Genomic DNA, 18939 nt, shown 5'->3' with positions numbered 1-18939 from the left:
GAAGGGCGCCAACACTGCATCACCACATTGGATGAGGCACTCAAGATCCTGAATATTGAAGAAAGGGATGCAGGGGGAGGACATAATAGGAGCCCAGAACATGAAAGCCACAAAGAGAAGCCATGGGAGAGGAGAAGAGTAGAACGATCAAGACAAGACGCAAACAATTGCGAGGCCCAGGGGGGGGCAGCAACTGAAGTCCCCAGGCTGAATAGGCCACCCACAACAGCAGTGGCGGGGATCACAAGACAAGGGTTAAGACCCGGTGATGATGATGATGATGATAGGTTATTTATTACGCGCTTAATACCAAGATGTTTCTAAGCGCGGACTCGGGGATCGAACCTCTGTTGCTCCATGTCGTCTTGCTTCCAAGGCGAGCATGTTGCCCCTGTGCTATCCTCCCGAGACAGGTGGGGTTACAAGAGGAATTTCAACCTAAGGGTCGGATCGGGCAGAGTTGGGGAGGTGGTGGTGGTGACGGATCTTGGAAACAGGGGAGAGCAGAGAAATGGCTCTGTACACACAGTTATTCTCTGGGATGGGAACGAGACCCGGCAACCTGGGACAATGTCACGGCCTGGGGAAGTTGAGCCGAGTCCAGCCGGAGGGAGCGAGACAAGGAAGGTACTTTCCTCTTCCTCCAGCTACAATGAGGGTTGGGGGGGGGGGACATCTCACAATTGCCACGTTATACACCCCAACTCAAGGCAGGACGGATACGTGCGGGAGTGTGGGGGGGAGGGGGGGGTTGTAGAAGCTACACCAGCTCACAACAGGCCAGCCATAGGACCTAAAGGCCCATCTAGTAAGCTACAGGCTAGCATAAACAGAATGGCATTAGCAGATACATGGCATGAACTCAAAGGGGACTCCAAGGGGTATACTTACTACTCGCATGTGCACCGATCATATGAATTTATTACATCTGCGTTTCGGTGACACTGCTTGGCCAAGTACAGAACATAGAAAGGGGAGCCCATAGCCCTGTCCTACCACGCACCTCTGCAGATAGAAATCCAATGGGAAAGGGGGGGGGGTCAGGCAGGGCTCTGGAAGTGGTGGTTCCCCTGACATCTGTTGAGAGACGCAGTAATTAGCGACAAGATACAAGAGTCCATCCGCAACTTCTTTGGGGAAAATAAGAACCCTGAGGTGCAGGAACATGTATCGGACGCCTTTAAGGCAACCATGCGGAGGGTGCTCATAGCAAAGAAGGCATCTCAAGCCAAACTGGAGAAGGTCCTCCAGGTGGACCGAGAACATCGCTTAAAAGGGGTAATGTAGAGAATGGAGAACGATAGGTGGGAGTATTGGCATATCAAAAGGCAAATCAATATCCTAGCTAAACAAGCAGTAAAATCACTCCTATTCTTGAGGCAAAAGTATTACCTCCAGGCAAACAAGACAGGCTGGCTCTTAGCCAGGCAGGTTAAGCAGAAGGAGGCGGCAGGTACAATAGGCCACATTCAAATGGTAGGGGGACAAGAAACCACATATACAGACAAGATCCTGCAGGCATTCACTGAGTTCTATACGAGCCTCTACTCTACGAAGGCACCGGACAGGGACCTCCAAAAGGCCTTCTCTTAAAATCTTGCCGGCTAAAAAGATTAGAACAGAGCCAGTGTGACGCTTTAGAAGGGACGATTACCGAAGACTAGGTGCGCGCAGTGATCCAATCACTACCACCAAATAAAGCCCCAGGCCCCGACGGGTACCTCACCACATTCTATAAAGCATTCCAGACCACATTAGTCCCGTTAATGACATCCCTGTTCAACTTTTTCTCTAATACGGGACGCATCTCCCAATCCATGGAGGAGGCCAACGTAATCCTCTTCCCTAAGCAAAACAAGAAACAAACCCTCTGTAGCTCCTATCGCCCTATTGCCCTAAAAAACCTCAACACCAAAATCTTTAAAAAAAATTCTAACATCTAGAATGGATAAAGTAATCCCTGACCTGATCCACCCGAATCAAGCAGGTTTTGTCAAGGGGAGACAAACATTTGACAACATTAGGCGAATATCCCAAGTGATATAGAAGTCAAACAGGGCGGGCCTGAGGGCGGGGTGTTAGTGCTAGATGTCGTGAAGGCATTCGACTGAGTCGAATGGCCATTCTTGTTTGCTACCATGGAGGTTATGGGGTTTGGCCTGGGCTTGCTCCGCCTGGTCAAAGCAAACTATGGAGCACTACTTATCAGGCTAGCTATCAATAGGCATGTCTCCCAGGCAATAAGGGTCAGTAGGGGTACTAAGCAGGGCTGCCCCATGTCACCAGTCCTGTACGTGAACTTTTTGAACCCTTTCTAGCTAGAATTAGACAGAAGAGGGGAACAAAAGGAATTACATTTGGCTGGGAAGACCATAAGGCAATGGTTATGCTGACGACCCCCTGGTCGTGCTAATAGACATGGACACTTCCCTCCCGAGGTTAACGGCATTCCTAGGGGAATTTGACAGAGTGGCAGGCCTGAAGACCAACAACCAAAAATCAGAACTAATGGTGCTATAAGAAAGCACGCCCTCAGAATCATCAGATACAGGGTAATTCGCACGAGCAGGGGGATCCCTTCGATACATGGGGGTGACAATAACCAGTACCCTAGAGGATATGTACCAAGCAAACTATCCCCACTTGTTGGAAACTATCAAGACCTGGCTGGGGGAGAGGAGACTCATTCATATCATGGGTGGACTGCATCAATGTCATTAAAATGATCATTCTCCCCAGAGCGCTATATTACTTTCAGGGTCTCCCCCAAAAATTCTTCAAAACCCTGAATAAACTAGTAGCTAACAACATCTGGCAAAGGTAAAGACCGAGGGGGGCCTGGAGGGTCATGGTCACTCCCACAGGGTGGTGGGAATGGGAATTCCGAACTTTCAAATGTACTAACGAGCAGCCCAACTCAGCGTCATCTGAGAATGGTTAAATGGGAATCCCGATAGCATCTGGCAAAGGATGGATAGGGCAGTGGTGGGAAGGCTCCTTGACGAGGTCCTGTGGTGCCCAAGTGCGGACAGGCCCCCCAACATGTACAGAAGCCGAATTACAGCCCTGATGGGGGAATACATGGGATGCTATGGTTAAAAAAGCAAAGATCACGTCCTACCCATCTCCGTTCACTCACCTATTCTGCAACCCACAGTTTACCCGGGGGCTGGAGAAAGGAGCATATGCCAGGTGGGAAGAGGTGGGCAGCATTTACGCAAGGGTCATGATGGAGGGGCAGGAGGTTAAGTCATTACAGCTCTGCAAACAAACCATGGGTTTGCGGGAGGAGGATAGGTACTGCTATGCTCAACTGCGGCCCTGGCTCCATTCTCGAGATATGAAACAATCCACCACCAGAGAATTCACTCCACTAGAAAGGTACTCGCTAACAAATTCTGGTGATAGACAAATGATTAGTAAAATGTACAAATAATTCACCATGCCAGCAGGCCCTTCATGAAACAATGGGCAGACACGCTGCCCCTCCCGACCTCAAGAAGAAAAGTGGTGGGAAGTGTGGCAGCGAATCCCCAAAGTGATGAGATGGATGCAGTTCAGGGAAACGTGGACCAGGATACTGGTGCAGTGACACCTAACACAGGAGAAGCTGCAAAAAATATACCCCTCAGTAACACAGATGTGTTGGCGGGGCTGCAAAGAAGTAGGGACGTGGCACCACTGTCCTGAACTTCCGCAACAAAGACTACCGTGAACAATGGTGTCCTCCGTGACTAAGACTTTTGGATATATTATAGACCACGACCAGATATACCCTGTACATAAGCCTCAGGAGATATGCAGCTCAGTGATCGAGGGGGGGGGTGCAGTTGGGGGTGATGGGGAGGTCGTCTGGGAAGGGGATTGTTAGTGTTCAAAACTTTAAAATGCCAATACAAATTACTTTATTATTATATAAAATAAATTAGCTAGGACAAGAGGCCAGGGGGGAGGCAGTGCCGCCTGCCTCATCCGCAGCGGCGAGACAGCCCAGCCCCCAGTCTAGCTTCCTCACTTGGGAGTCGGCTGAGACCATCAGGGTATTAAAACAAAACAAAAAATCCAGCGCTCAGCCCGGGAAGGCTGCCCACCGCCTGCAGCAGCACGGAGCAGTGCTTCCCATGGTGACGGAGACAGGCCGCTTTGCCGCCGGCCCAATCCCGCTCACCCTTCCCCAACCCCTTCTGCCGCTCCCCTTTCGGGGGCCAGACAGAGAGGGGGCCCAGAGACAGCACAGTCAGGGGGGCAGGGTCGGGCGAGATCGCTAGAGGCTTCAAACCCCAGCCCGGCTGCATGGGGCCGAGCTCCAGGTACCTGGGCAAGAAGGAAGGTTGCCTGCTGCGCCGGCGGGCCTTGCCATCGCTCGTCTATGGACCTGGGCAGCCGGAACTTCAATGCCCGCCTGCACCATGGCTCAGGACTTGCCGGCCCCTGCCCAGCATCCCTCAAGAACAGCCAGGCTTCCCTCAGTTCCCGGCTGCACCCGCTCCGGACTTCCCTGCCGACCGGGGTGCACTCACCAACGCCCACCCGCTGGCGGGTCAGGGTGGAGGAGCGCGTGCCTCCGTCTGGCAGCTCAGGGGCCAGCTCAGTGAGGAGAGGATGGGGGCGCTCGGGCGCCATCTCTCCGGCGGGTGGACATCCCCGGCAGGTTAACCCAGCCCATGCGACCTTTACTTCCTCTAGAGTCTAGATAGTCAAGTTTGATCGTCTTCTCGCCACTCCGCCAAGGCCGTTGCCGACCCCGACGGGGCCGATCCGAGGACCTCACTGAAGCATCCAATCTGCAGTATCGATGGGCGGTGTGTACATAGGGCAGGGACTTAACGCAAACTTATGACCCGCACTTACTGGGAATGCCTAGTTCACGGGAAATAAATGGAATCCCCAATCCCTAGCACAAACAGGGTTCAGCAAGATAGCCGCACCCGTCGGTGAAGGGTAGACATACGCTGATCCGTTCACTGTAGCGCGCATGCAGCCCCAGACATCTAAAGGCATCACAGACCTATTATTGCTCAATCTCATGTGGCTGAACACCACTTGTCCCTCTAAGAAGTTGAACGCCGACCTCTGGGGGCGTTGAGTAACTAGTTAGCATGGAGGAGTCTCGTTCGTTATCGGAACTAACCACACAAATCGCTCCACCAGCTAAGAACGGCCTTGCACCACCACCCACATAATCGAGAAAGAGCTATCAATCTGTCAATCCTTTTTCTGTCCGGGCCAGGTGAGGTTTCCAGTGTTGAGTCAAATTAAGCAGCAGGCTCCATACCTGGTGGTGCCCTTCTGTCAATTCCTTTAAGTTTCAGCTTTGCAACCATACTCCCCCTTCCCCCTTCCCGGAACCCAAAGACTTTGGTTTCCCGGAAGCTACTCAGTGGGTCATCGGAAGAACGCCGCCAGATCGCTAGTCGGCATCGTTTATGGTTGGAACTACAACAGTATCGGATAGTTTTTGAACCTCAGACTTTCGTTCTTGATTAACGAAAACATTCTTGGGTAATGCTTTTGCTTTGGTTTGTCTTGCGCCGGTCCAAGAATTTCACCTGTAGCGGCACAATAGGAATGCCCCTGGCCGTCCCTCTTAATCATGGCCCCAGTTCTGAAAACCAACAAAATAGAACCAGAGTCCTATCCCATTATTCCTAGCTGAAGTATTCAGGCAACCGGCCTGCTTTGAACACTCATATTTTCAAAGTAAATGCTTTGGACCCCCAGGACACTCAGTCGAGGGCAGCATGGGGGCGCCGAGAGGCAGGGCCTGGGACAAGCGCCTCGCGGCAATCCCCAGCTCGATCCCAAGATCCAACTACAAGCTTTTTAACTGCAGCAACTTTAGTATACGCTATTGGAGCTGGAATTACAGCGGCTGCTGGCATCAGACTTGCCCTCAATGGGTACTTGTTAAAGGATTCAAATTACAGTCCTGTATTGTTAATTTTCGTCACTACCTCCCGGAGTCGGTAATTTGGGTAATTTGCACGCATGCTGCCTTCCTTGGATGTAGTAGACGTTTCTCGGGCTCCCTCGCCCGAATCGAACTCGATTCCCCATTACCCGTGGTCACCATGCTAGGGACAGAAAGTACCATCGAAAATTGATAGGGCAGACATCCGAATGCATCGTCCCCATCAGCCGTGGATTGGTCTTGGTCTGATAAATGCACGCATCCCGGGACGTCCGCACTCGACGGCATGTATTAGCTCTAGAATTATCACAGTTATCCAAGTAATAGATGGAGCGATCAAAGGAACCATAACTGATTTAATGAGCCATTCGCAGTTTCACTGTTCCAGCCGTGTGTACTTACACGTGCATAGATTAATCTTTGAGACAAGCATTTACTACTGGCAGGATCAACCAGGTAGCTGCTCCTGTTGAGGGTGGCAACGGGGGAAGCCGCACGCCCGTCTCGGAGCAGACCTTCGCACCCTCTGGGGCCGTCTGCGGGACCCGAGCGTCAAAGACCGTCCCCAGATGTGTGCGTGTCGGGTGGACAGGTCGGTCAAACGGGCACCCGCGGCCCGGCCTGCTCCACCACGCAACGGGGTGGGTCGGAGGGAGAAGCCGGGCCCAAGCACAACTTGAAGCGGTAGGGGGTTCGCCTGCACGCCACCACCGGTGTGGCGACAGAGGATCAGCACCCCACGGAACGTGCGTTCCGAACTGCTGGATAAACGTGCTTGGTGGAGGAGGGCCGCGTTGTGGCTTGCGGGGGCACCCCGTCCACACTGATCTGACCACTGCGGAGCCGCCGGGCTGCTCAGGCTTCGCTCTGCTCTGCGGGCAGAGCCGCCCACAAGAGGGGGCCCTCCCAGAGAGGGCATACCCATGACATAGTCCCAAGGCGGGTGAAATGCTTGAAACAACAGCCGAGGCTGGGCAAACAGTCCAACCCTAGACGGACCAAGTGCACCAAATCGATCCCATGGAGTGCTTGGAAGAGCACCCTTAGCAGGCCAGTCTCTGCTGGGGCATGGCGTGGGGCACGTCGCCCGGGCCGGCCTGGGGAGGTGCAGTGGTTTCGCCACAGAGCCCGGGTCGGCCAGCGAGAACCAAGGGGAGCGCAGACATGCCCCTCTCATCCTATCTATCTATAGTAATCTGGAGGAAGGTGACTAAGCTTTCTTGTAATCTCTGTAACCAGTGACGGAGTGGGACCTCTCGGCAAAAGCGTTGGGGATCCTTATATACCCAACTGGAGAAAATCTTCAAATCGAAGGCCATCAGGACTTCCAGAGCAGCCCGGCCATCTGGTCCTTGCAGTCATTACTATGGCCAATGACAATGCTCGGAGAGCGGCCATTTGGTAGGGCAGTGCATTCCAATGGGCCTGGATGGGACGGGCCTTGGGCCCCCCCCCACCTGACAAAGGACAGAGGACAGAGGACCGGCAGGTGTCCAAGGGCATGGGCGAGCTCTGGCTAGGCCACCTTAGAGTGGTTTCCCCCCCTCCACGTAAGAGGTTTCTTGCCCACCCTCGAGCTTATCAGCACCCTGCCCAGCCAGCCTGGAGCTTTAGCAGGGCTCCTTTAAAGCTTCTCCCTACGGGGAGACATGTGGACCCCACCGGGGCTCCCCACGTCCACCACTGGGATCGGGGACTCTCGACCTACACGCACAAGACCTGGCGCCCAAGGTGGGGGCAGCAGCCCTGGCCACCCTGGAGCTCTGGCCGGGCCACCTTAGAGCTTCTCCCGCCACATTAGAGCTTATCCCTCCAGGGAGGGACGGTGCTCCCCATGACTGCCACCAGGCTTGGGGACAGTCGACACCGCCACCAGGCTTGGGTAAAGTCGACAGACGTGAGAAAGGTGCCCAAGGCCAGGGGCTAGCACCCCCCTAGCCACTGTGGAGCTTTATAAGAGCCCCTTTAGTGCTGTTCCCTGTGAGGAGCGATGGGGACCCCACCGGGCATCCCCATGACCACCACTGGGCTTGGGTCGAGACCAGACACGAGACAGGCACCCAAGACCGGGGGCAGCAGCCCGGGCATCTCCCTGGAGCACTGGCCGGGCCACCTTTGAGCTTCTCCCACCACAGTAGAGCCTTTTTCTGCAGGACTAACCCACAAACACTGTGGAACTCAGGGCCGGCCACTGCGAGCGCATTTACCCCCATGTGGAGCAAAGGGACCCACTCAGGGCGCCCCTTGAAACACGCACCCCATCTTGGGTTTGACCGAACATGGGTGGCACTTGAACTAGGACCGGGTGCAACCCACGAACGCCATGGAACTCAAGGCCGGGCGCTGTAAGTGGTTATAGCCCTGTGGAGGTAAGGGACCCACTCAGGGCACCCCTTGACACATGCACCCCGTTTTGGACCTGACCACACGTGGGTGGCACTTGCCCGAGGACCAGGAGCAACCCACGAAACGCCATGGAACAGAGGCCGGTAACTGCACCACGGCCGCCCTGGAAGCCGCAGGGTGTTACTTCCACGCCGACTATTAAGCCCCCACAAAGTGGGGGCTTATGGAACCCGACCGGAGACAAATGTAGGAGCGAGCCGCAACTCGGGCCATCTGGTCCGCCGGCCACAACTCAGGCGCATCTCAACACGCATCTGGGCCTACTCCCCAGGCCAGTTGGCCCAGCGGCCATGCCTGCTCCAAGCCCACCATCCAGGGGCACAGGCTTAAGGTACCACCCCCTGCACCCTTGGGTGGCTTGCAGCCTCTCTTCCCCTGCTATGTCTGGGGGCTTAAGGCACCAACTCGAAGGCCCGGGCCGAAGCCATCTGGACCCCCAGGCTGACCAGGAAAGGTGAGAATAGCGCTCCCCGCCCAGCCTGCACACCCCCACAGGTGTGCGCCCAGGGCGGATGGGAGTTTCCTGTGCGCCCCACGGCAAAGCAGGAGGAAGGAAGGTGACCCTTGGCGGCACCTTGCGACAAAAGCTGGGTTCAGAGGATGACTTTCAATAGATTGCAGCAAGGTAGCTGCTCTGCTACGTACAAAACCCTGAACCAGAATCAGGTCGTCTACGAAAGATTTAGCACCAGGTTCCCCACAAACATGCAGTACACTACGGGCGAGAGAGGTGGCCCCCTTCTGTCCACACTCAAGTCCTGAGGCGAGCGGCTTTATGCACTGGCCCAGAGGCCGGATATCCTAGGCCAACCGAGGCTCGACAGCGCTGCGGTATCTTTATGGTTTAGGGGGGGATTCTGACTTAGAGGTGATCAGTCATAATCCCACAGATGGTCCTCAGCCAAGCACATACACCAAATGTCTGAACCTGCGGTTCCTCTTGTACTGAGCAGGATTACTATTGCAACAACACATCATCAGTAGAGTAAAACTAACCTGTCTCACGACCGTCTAAACCCACCTCACGTTCCCTATTAGTGGGTGACCAATCCAATGCTTGGTGAATTCTGCTTCACAATGATAGGAAGAGCCGACAATGAAGGGTCAAAAAGCAATGTCGCTACGAAGGCTTGGCCACCACAAGCCAGTTATCCCTGCGGTAACTTTTCTGACACCTCCTGCTTGAAACCCAAAGCGTCAGAAGGATCGTGAGGCCCCACCTTCACGGTCTGTATTCATACTGAAAAATCGAGATCAAGTGAGCTTTTGGCCTTCTGCTCCACGGGAGGTTTCTGTCCTCCCTGAGCTCGCCTTGGGTCACATGCGTTATTGTTTGACAGGTGTATCGCCCCAGTCAATCTCCCCAACTGCAACTGTCTCCGGAGCGGGTCGCACACGGCGGGTGCTTGGAGCCAGAAGTGAGAGCCCCACGGGGCTTGCCTCCACCTCACTGGGTAAGTGAAAAAATGATAAGATGAGTGGTATTTCACCAGAAACCCGAGGACCTCCCACTTATCCTACACCTTGCATGTTTCTTCACAGTGCCAGACTAGAGGCAAGCTCAACTGGGTCTTATTTCCCTACTGATTCTGCCAAGCCCATTCCCTTGGCTGCTGTTTCGCTAGATAGTAGGTAGAACAGTGGGAATCTCGTTCATCCATTCATGCGCATCACTAATTAGATGACGAAGCATTTGACTTCCTTAAGAGAGTCATAGTTACTCTTGCCGTTTACCCGTGCTTCATTGAATTTATTCACTTTGACATTCAGAGCGCTGGGCAGAAATCACAACACCCACCGCAGGCCTTCGCGAAGGCTGTTTAAAGTCAGATTCCCGTGGTCTGCGCCAGTTCTAAGTCAGCTCCTAGGCGTCGGCTGAGGCAGAACGTCGGCCTCAAACCCCGGGAGGGGAACGGATAGAAGCGACCACCGCAGCTAGGGCGATCCACAGGCATTGCCCGGCTCGCATCCAGAGTTGGCACTGCTCCCGGGGGGGAGGGAGGGTGAGACACCTCGTCCAGCTGCGGCGCACGCCCAGCCCCGCTTCCCAGCCCGACCGACCCAGCCCTTAGAGTCAATCCTTATCACAAAGTTATGGATCTGACTTGCTGACTTCCCTTTCCTACATTGTTCCAACATGTCAGAGACTGTTCACCTTGGAGATCTGCTGCAAATATGGGTACGGTATAGCGCGAGATTTACACTATCTCCCCCGGATTTTCAAGGACCAGCAAGAGCTCACAGAATGTCGTCAGAACCGCTACACTTTCCAAGGCTCTGCCCCTCTCTCAGGGCAAACCCATTCCAGGGTGTCCTGCCCTTCACAAAGAAAAGAGAACTCTCCCCTGGGCTCCTTAGCAGATTCCGACTTCCATGGCCACCGTCCTGCTGTATATATCACCAACACCTTTTCTGGGGGTCAGATGAGCGTTGGGCACCCACTGGCCACTTGCATTCAAAGCCCGGCTCCACGCCAGCGAGTCGGGCTTCTTACCCATTTAACGTTTGAGAATAGGTTGAGATTATTTTGGCAGCAAGACCTCTAATCATTCGCTTTACCAGATAAAACTGGGGTTTCCGTGCGCCAGCTATCCTGAGGGAAACTCCGGAGGGAACCAGCTACTAGATGGTTTGATTAGTCTTTCGCCCCTATACCCAGGTCGGACGCCAATTTAAACATCACAACCACTACGGACCTCCACAAGGCCTAGTTCACCATCTTTCGGGTCCCATCACACACGCTGATGCTCCATCTTCTTGACAGAGCGGGCGAGACGGGTCGGTGGTGCCACCGCAACGGGATCCCAGTGCAATCGGCACGCGCCGGCCCTCACCTTTGCACCACATGGTTTCATTTGACCCTCCGACTCGCGCACGTGTTAAGACTCCTTGGCCCGTGTTTCAAGACAGGTTGGGTGGTTAACCGACATCACCACAGACCCCCGGCACCCCCCTTTGTGGGCCTCCCCGCCCAGCGGCACAACATGGTCAGGGCGCACTGAGGGCAGTCTGCCACAGATGCATCGGGAGCCCCGTCTCCCGGCGGCGCTTTGGGGACTCCCAAGAGGGGCCAGGACGGTTGCCGGAGAAGGGGACGGCAGCAGTCAATCTACCTCGGCCCCCCGGACACAGCAAAACTGCTGTCAGTGGGCTGTAACACTCTCTGCCCCCTGGGGCCTTACCAGCAGGTAGCGGTGCACTGCCACAGAGGAAATGCACCTTGTGGGGGCCGGGTCTGCCCGGGACGCAGTCCCGCGAGAGCATCCACTGTTCCATGTGACCGCCTTGCCTGCCGTGTTGAATCCGACAGGCGGACTTCATGGACCCCACCAGTTTACCTCTCAACGGTTTCATGCCCACTAAAACTCTCTCTTCAAAGTTCTTTTCAACTTTCCCTTATGGTACTTGTTAGCCATCCGTCTTGCGCCCAAATTTAGCCTTAGATGGAGTTTACCACATGCTTTGGGATGCATTCCCAAGCAACCTGACTCCAAGAAGACCTGATCCCGGTGTGCCAGAGGCCGCTACTGGCCTAACACCGTCCGCAGGGTGAGACTCGATCAGAAGGACTTGAGCCCCATGGGCGATGCCGGGGAGTCGATCTTCTGTATGCCACAATTCCCACGCCTGCCGCTGAACAGGGATTTGGTGCTGGGCTCTTCCCTCTACAATGGCCGTTACTGAGGGAATCCTGGTTAGTATATTTTCCCCCACTTAGTAATATGCTTAAATTCAGCGGGTCGCCACGTCTGACCTGAGGCCGTAGTCGGGTGGAGCACAAAGCTGGGGGCAGCTGGTGTTAGGGAGAATTCTCAACATGTGCTAATTTCCCTTACCTTTTGAGACCCCCAGCAACTTTGCTGGATTTCTAGGATTTTTTTTACCTGGTAAGAGTGAGAGCCTTTTTTTTCCCCACTCTTCCATGTATTTTGATGTGTGTTTTACTTTTGTGTTCTTTGGTTATGGAGTTTTAAAACAACTCCATAGGCATCATCTTTTTCTGTGTGTCACAAAGCACCTTCAGTGCAGTGACACAGGGGTGCCTTTCAGACTTCCCAAGGTTTAAATACCTTATCTGGGACTGACTACTGTCTCCCAGAGCATCTAAAGTTAAATTGACTTTACTAGTCTCTTTAAATTTACAGACCCATCACACAGTATCTTCCTATAGAGTGCTGGAGGGTTAGCCTAGCTTCCCCTGAGTGAAAACACTCATAACAGTCAAATGTTACCCTTTACTACTTTAAATTGCTGGTGGCAGTGGTTTAGATCAAACTACCATGATTTTTCCGGACCGCAAACAACAGTAGCTAAAAATTGGGTCAACCATGTTTTCCAATATGGCGCTCAAGACCTATCTGTAAAAACAGAATCTTCTTGTGTTTGTCTCTGCCCGCCAAACCAGGCTTGGTCCCTTTGTTCATTGGCCTTTGGCGGCTTCATAGCTGAAGCCCTCCTCGGGCGCCAGGGTGTCTGGGGTGGACAGGATGTGAGGGAGGTGCCCAAAGCTCCCTGTGCTTAGTCTCCTAGGAGACCTGAATGCACTCTAGCGTGATTGGCTGGCTGTCTGACAAAGACAGCCACCCTGCTGTGCGAGTGACAGCCAGGCTGGAAAAAATGGGGGAAAACTGTTTAAAAGCAGGTCTCTGGGACTTGGAAAGAGGAATCGACCACTGGAACGAAAGAACCGAAGACGAGCTGAAGGAAGAGGAATGCTACAGGTCCGAATTGCCTGAAACTCCATCGACAGAAAAACCCTTCAAGGTTTACTTCTTCCCTTGAGTTGGTGCGAACAACCAACTTGTAAACCGCCTGGACACAGTACCTCCTGGTTGAATTTTCTGCAGAGTGCTGTAGAAAACTGGATAGCCAGTGGGAAGGATACCAGTTTGTGGTCTTTAAGGAACTCACACCTTAAACCAACGTCTTGCTAAGCTTGTGGCCTCATCCCTGGGCCGTGCAGGAACCTCCCGACGTCCTCCTTGTCCCCACGACTGAAGCTCAGGAACAGCAAGATCTGCTCAAACTGCCAGGAAAAACTGCCTCAGCTACAGCTCTTCTTCACTTACAAGATACTGTGCAAATGTGGTCCGGAAATCTTTTCCGCCATCGCGAAAATTCGTGGAACTTTCCTCAACTTGGAAGGCTTGTCCATCCCTAAACATGTGTTAAACTTTTCACCTAGCCAAATTCTTCTACACTCTGTGGCAAAGACTTAACCGTTTACTACCAGAACTGTGTTATCCTATACAAAGAACCACTGACTTTGGCCCAGGCCTATGAATTGAATTGCTGGTTGTAGTTTACTGAAACCCTTTGCCCTGCCTATTCAAGTATTTGTGCTATGGATAACCTTGTCTTTTTACCCGTTTTAAAAGTATCTGAAGTGCCATTTTGCTCCCACTTCAGGGGAGCTGAACTTGTTCAGTAACTTATTGGTTGTGTAGTTGTAGTATATTAGTGTGTGGTATTGAGCTGCTGTTGCTAGTGTAATGTTTTCAAACGGACTGTGTAAATAAATGTATATTCTTTTACCAATAAACGTTCAGTAAGTGTATATTTGAATCACTGTATTTGTTGGTCCTTTGTGTAACTTGTTCTATCGTTCACTCAACTCTTGGGATAAGTCTGGCTGCTCAGCCACTGCTACCACATAACTGTAGTACAGGCTTGTACCAAAGGGGAAATTGTACTGACACTTGTGGAGTACTGCAAGTGATTCTGCCTAACAGCTGGCCCAAGGCACACACAGGGGGGGGGGGGGGGGGGAGTTACCCCAGCCCTGTGCCTCTGGCGCAGCAGAGTGTGCGCTGTTCCGACCTGCGGCCTAAGGCACACATGGTCCCGAGGCCTGCGCTCCATGGCCATCCTGCGCTGGCAGCCACAGGATACCAGACAGCCACACACAGCATGGCCAGGTGTCCCAGGGTAGGGTTAAGGTGCGCCAGGCTTTTTTAAGGCCGGCTGCTGCCGCCACCACATCCGGAGTGCGCCGGCCATCCAGCCCTTCTGAAACCCGCATGAGGCGGGGAGACTGGGGAAGCCGGGATGCGCCAGCAATGAGCCTACACGCCTGATCCAGGGATCCTGCAACGGTGCTGACTAGGGTCTGACCTTAGGGAGACAAAGGGAAGGGGGTCCCTGCGACAGCCCCAGCCACGCCCCTGGGAGAGAACCCCCAGGACGATTGATGTACGAGCAGCCCTCAGACAGGTGTAGCCCCGGGAGGAACCCGGGGCCGCATGGTGCATTGGTAGTGTTGATCAATGTGTCCTGCAATTCACACTAATTCTCACAGCTAGCTGCATTCTTCACCAACACATGAGCCAAGTGATCTACTGCCAAGAGTCACAGGCAACTTTTTTTTTGCTCCAGACGTCAGCCTGATTCTGCCGGTGCAGGAGAGGCCAGTGGGAGGTAGCGCTGCCTTTGGTGAGACAGCCCAGGGCCCTGTCTAGCTTGGCTGAGACCATTGTGATTGAAAAAATAATAATAATCATCCACGCGCTCAGCCCGGGAAACCCATCCACCGCTGCAGCAGCACAACGCTTCCCAGGGGGAATGGAGGCAGGCCGCTCTGCCACCGGCCCACCCGGCCCGATCCACTCTTCCTTCCCCAACCCCTTCCGCTCCCCTTTTGGGGAGCGGGCGTCTGGGGGTGGACAGACGGCGAGGCGGGCCAGAGACAGCACAGGCAGGGGGTCGGGTGGGACTGCTAGAGTCGTCAAAGCCCACCCTAGCCGCACAGGGCCGAGTTCCAGCAACCTGGGCAAGAGGGAAGGTTACCCGCTGCGCCAGCAGACCTAGCCATCGCTTGCCCACAGATGTGGGCGGCTGGAACCTTGACACCTGCCCGTCGAGTGAGCCTGATGTGCCATGGATCAGGGCCTGCGCCTGGCATGCCGGGCCCGTCTGCCTGGGGAGGCGCCCATCGGAGTAGTCGGATTTCCCTCGGCTCCCCCCATTCTGGGCTTCCCTGCTGAGCAGGGCGCGCCCACCAATGCCCACTGACTGGCGGGTTAGAGTGAGGAGCGCACGCCCTCAGCCAGCAGACCAGCCGGCTCGGTGAGGAGAGTGGCCCGCGCCAGGCTCCTTTTCAGGTGCGTGGTTGTGGACATCCCCAGCGGGTTAACCCAACCCAGCCAGGCGATCCTGTCCATCTGCTGGGTCGTTGACCCCCTACGGTGAAAGGGAATACCCGCTCCCCGGCACCTGGTTGCCCACACACCCCGGACCGCTCTGAGTGGTGCCCCGGGCTGTGGGTGTGCACGTCTGGGATGCAACCGAGGTCGTGCCCGCAGCTCTCGCTCTGGCTGATCCATTGCTAATGATCTTTCATGCCCCAACTCACAAGCAGATACACCAGCCCTGCATGTCCGAATTCACACTCAAATGACCCATTTCTCCTTCCAAACACATGTTCCAGATTCAAATGCCACCTCCCTCCCAACCCACATGCCACCATCCCTCCCTGCGAACCCACACAGGTACCAACATCCGTCCCTCCACACCTACACCAAGAAGCTCCAACTTTCAGAGCCAAACCCATATGCTTCACCTCTACCTCCAGACTCACTCAGATGGCACCATCCGCCCTTTCTCTATACCCACACCCGATTACCCCATCCCTTCGACAACATGCTCCCACCCCTCCCATAAACCACCATCCTTCTCTCTAGACATACATACCGCATCCCTCCATTCACACCAAGATGATGCCCCTTCCTTCCCAAAAGAGTGCTCCTGCCCTCACTCAGACCCACATGCTCTATCATTCCCTGACATACCCCCATCATATGCCCTCTCCCTCCATTCCAGATCAGCGATGCCCCCCTCTGATCCAGACTCCACCACGATGCTCAATCCCTTCCTCAAGACCCATACCATGATGCTCCATCCTCCCCCCACACAGCAAGATGTCCCTATCCCTCCCCCAATGAGCGCCCATCCCTCTCACCAGAGCCACACCAATGTGTCCTATGCCTCCCTTCACACCCACAACAATGTACCCATCCCTCCCGACCCACACCCATGTGCCCGATCCTCCCTCTCAGACCCACACCAATATGCCCATCCCTCCCTGCAGAGCCACACCAAGATGCTCCATCCCACCCTCCTGATGCACAGATATACCCATCCCACCCACACCAGAATGCCCCAATCCACCCTCCAGACCAACAGATGCCCGATACCTGTTCCAGACCGACACCAATGTGCCCCATACCTCACCCAAACCAATATGCCTGTCCCTCCCATCAAACCCACACCAATGTGCCCCAAACCCTCCCTACAGACCCACACCAATGCCCCCATCCAACTCAAACCAAGATGTCCCATCCCTCCCTGCAGACCAACACCAATGTGCCCCCATCCATTGCAGACCCCACCAAGATGCCACCATCCCTCCATCCACAAAGCAAGATGCCCCCATCATGCCCCACACCTGGATGAACCATCCCTCCCCCAGACACAGACCAATGTCCCCATCCCTCCCATCAAACCCACACCAATCTGCCCCTTTCCCTCCCTCTAGACCCACATCAATGTTCCCCAACCCTCCCTCCAGACCCACACCACTGTACCCCAAGCCTCCCTTCAGACCCACATCGATGTGCCCCAACCCTCGCTCCAGACCCACTGTCCCCAAACCCTCCCTCCAGACCCACACCAGTGTCCCTATCCCCCCTCTAGACCCACACCACTGTGTCATTATCCCTCCCTCCAGACCCACACCAATGTAACCCAACCCTCCGTCCAGACCCACCATGTGTCCCCATCCCTCCCTCCAGACCCACACCAATGTGCCACATCTCTCCCGCTCAGAACCACACCACGATGCCCCATCACACCCTCCAGATGCACACAGATGCCTCATACCTGTTCCAGGCAAACACCAATGTGCCCATATTCATTGCACACCCTAAACAAGATGGCACCATCCCTGCCTCCCGACCCACACCAATATGCCCTCATCCCTCCCCAGACCCACACAAATGTGCCCCATACCTCACCCAGACCAATGTGCCGGTACCTCCCATCAAACCCACACCAATGAGCCCTCATCCCCTCCCTCAAGACCCACACTAATATGCCCCATCCCTCCCTCCAGACCCACACCAATATGCCCCATCCCTCCCCAGACCAATGTGCCTGTCCCTCCCATCAAACCCACACCAATGTGCGCCCATGCCCTCACTCCAGACCCACACTGATGTCCCCATCCAACCCAAACCAGGAAGCCCCATCCCTCCCCACACACGTATGTGCCCCATCCCTCCCAGCAAACCGACACCAACCCTCCAGACCAACAGATGCCCCATACATGTTCCGGACCAACACCAATATGCCCCATCCATTGCAGACCCCAACCAAGATGCCACCATCACTGCTTCCAGACCCACATCAATATGCACTCATCCCTCCCCAGACCCACACAAATGTGCTCCATACCTCACCCAGAACAATGTGCCTGTCCCTCCCATCAAACCCACACCAATGTGCCCCCACCCCGTCCCTCCAGAGCCACAATGATGTCCCCATCTGACCCAAACCAGAATGCCTCATCGCTCTTCATACCAACATCAATGTGCCCCCATCCATTGTAGACCCAACCAAGATGCCCATCCCTCCCTGCAGAGCCACACCAAGATGACCCATCCCACCCTCCTGATGCACAGATATACCCATCCCACCCTCACCAGGATGCCCCAATCCACCCTCCAGACCAACCGATGCCCCATACCTGTTTCAGGCCGACACCAATGTGCCCCCATCCATTGCAGACCACAAGATACCACCATCCCTCCTTTCAGACCCACACCAATATGCCCTCATCCCACCCCCGACCCACACAAATGTGCCCCATACCTCACCCAGTCCAATGTGCCTGTCCCTCCCACCAAACCCACACCAATGTGCCCCATCCCCTCCCTCCAGACCCACACTAATGTCCCCATCCAACTCAAACCAAGATGTCCTATCCCTCCCTGCAGACCAACACCAATGTGCCCCCATCCATTGCAGACCCCACCAAGATGCCACCATCCCTCCATCCACAAAGCAAGATGCCCCCATCCTGCCCACCTGACCCACACCTGGATGAACCATCCCTCCCCCAGACATAGACCAATGTCCCCATCCCTCCCATCAAATCCACACTAATGTGCCCCATCCCTCCCCCAGACCCACACCACTGTGTCCCTATCCCTCCCTCCAGACCCACACCACTGTGTCCCCATCCCTCCCTCCAGGCCCACACCATGGTGTCCTTATCTCTCTATCCAGACCCATACCAATGTGCCCCAACCCTCCCTCCAGACCCACACCAATGTGCCCCAACCCTCCCTCCAGACCCACACCAATGTGCCCCAACCCTCCCTCCAGGCCAACACCTCTGTGTCCATATCCCTCCCTCCAGACGCACACCAATGTGCCCCAACCCTCCCTCCAGACCAACACCTCTGTGTCCATATCCCTCCCTCCAGACGCACATCACTGTGTCCCTATCCCTCCCTCCAGACCCACACCACTGTCCCCAACCCTGCCTCCAGACCCACACCAATGTGCCCCAACCCCTCCCAAGACCCACACCACTGTGCCCCTATCCCTCACCCAAGCCAAAA

At 54.8% G+C, this 18939-nt stretch overlaps 1 pseudogene; it reads right to left on the bottom strand.

Annotated features, from left to right (window-relative positions):
• Nucleotides 1-14516: 14516 nt before the first annotated feature.
• LOC138581510 (5.8S ribosomal RNA) lies at nucleotides 14517-14667 on the bottom strand (annotated as a pseudogene).
• Nucleotides 14668-18939: the final 4272 nt, after the last annotated feature.

The sequence above is a fragment of the Ambystoma mexicanum genome, chromosome 3p (genome assembly GCF_040938575.1).
Source record: "Ambystoma mexicanum isolate Mex_15411 chromosome 3p, UKY_AmexF1_1, whole genome shotgun sequence".
NCBI classification, from domain to species: Eukaryota; Metazoa; Chordata; class Amphibia; order Caudata; family Ambystomatidae; genus Ambystoma; species Ambystoma mexicanum.
The sequence above is the reverse complement of the archived record's forward strand: the minus strand, read 5'-3'. Positions and strand labels throughout refer to the sequence as shown.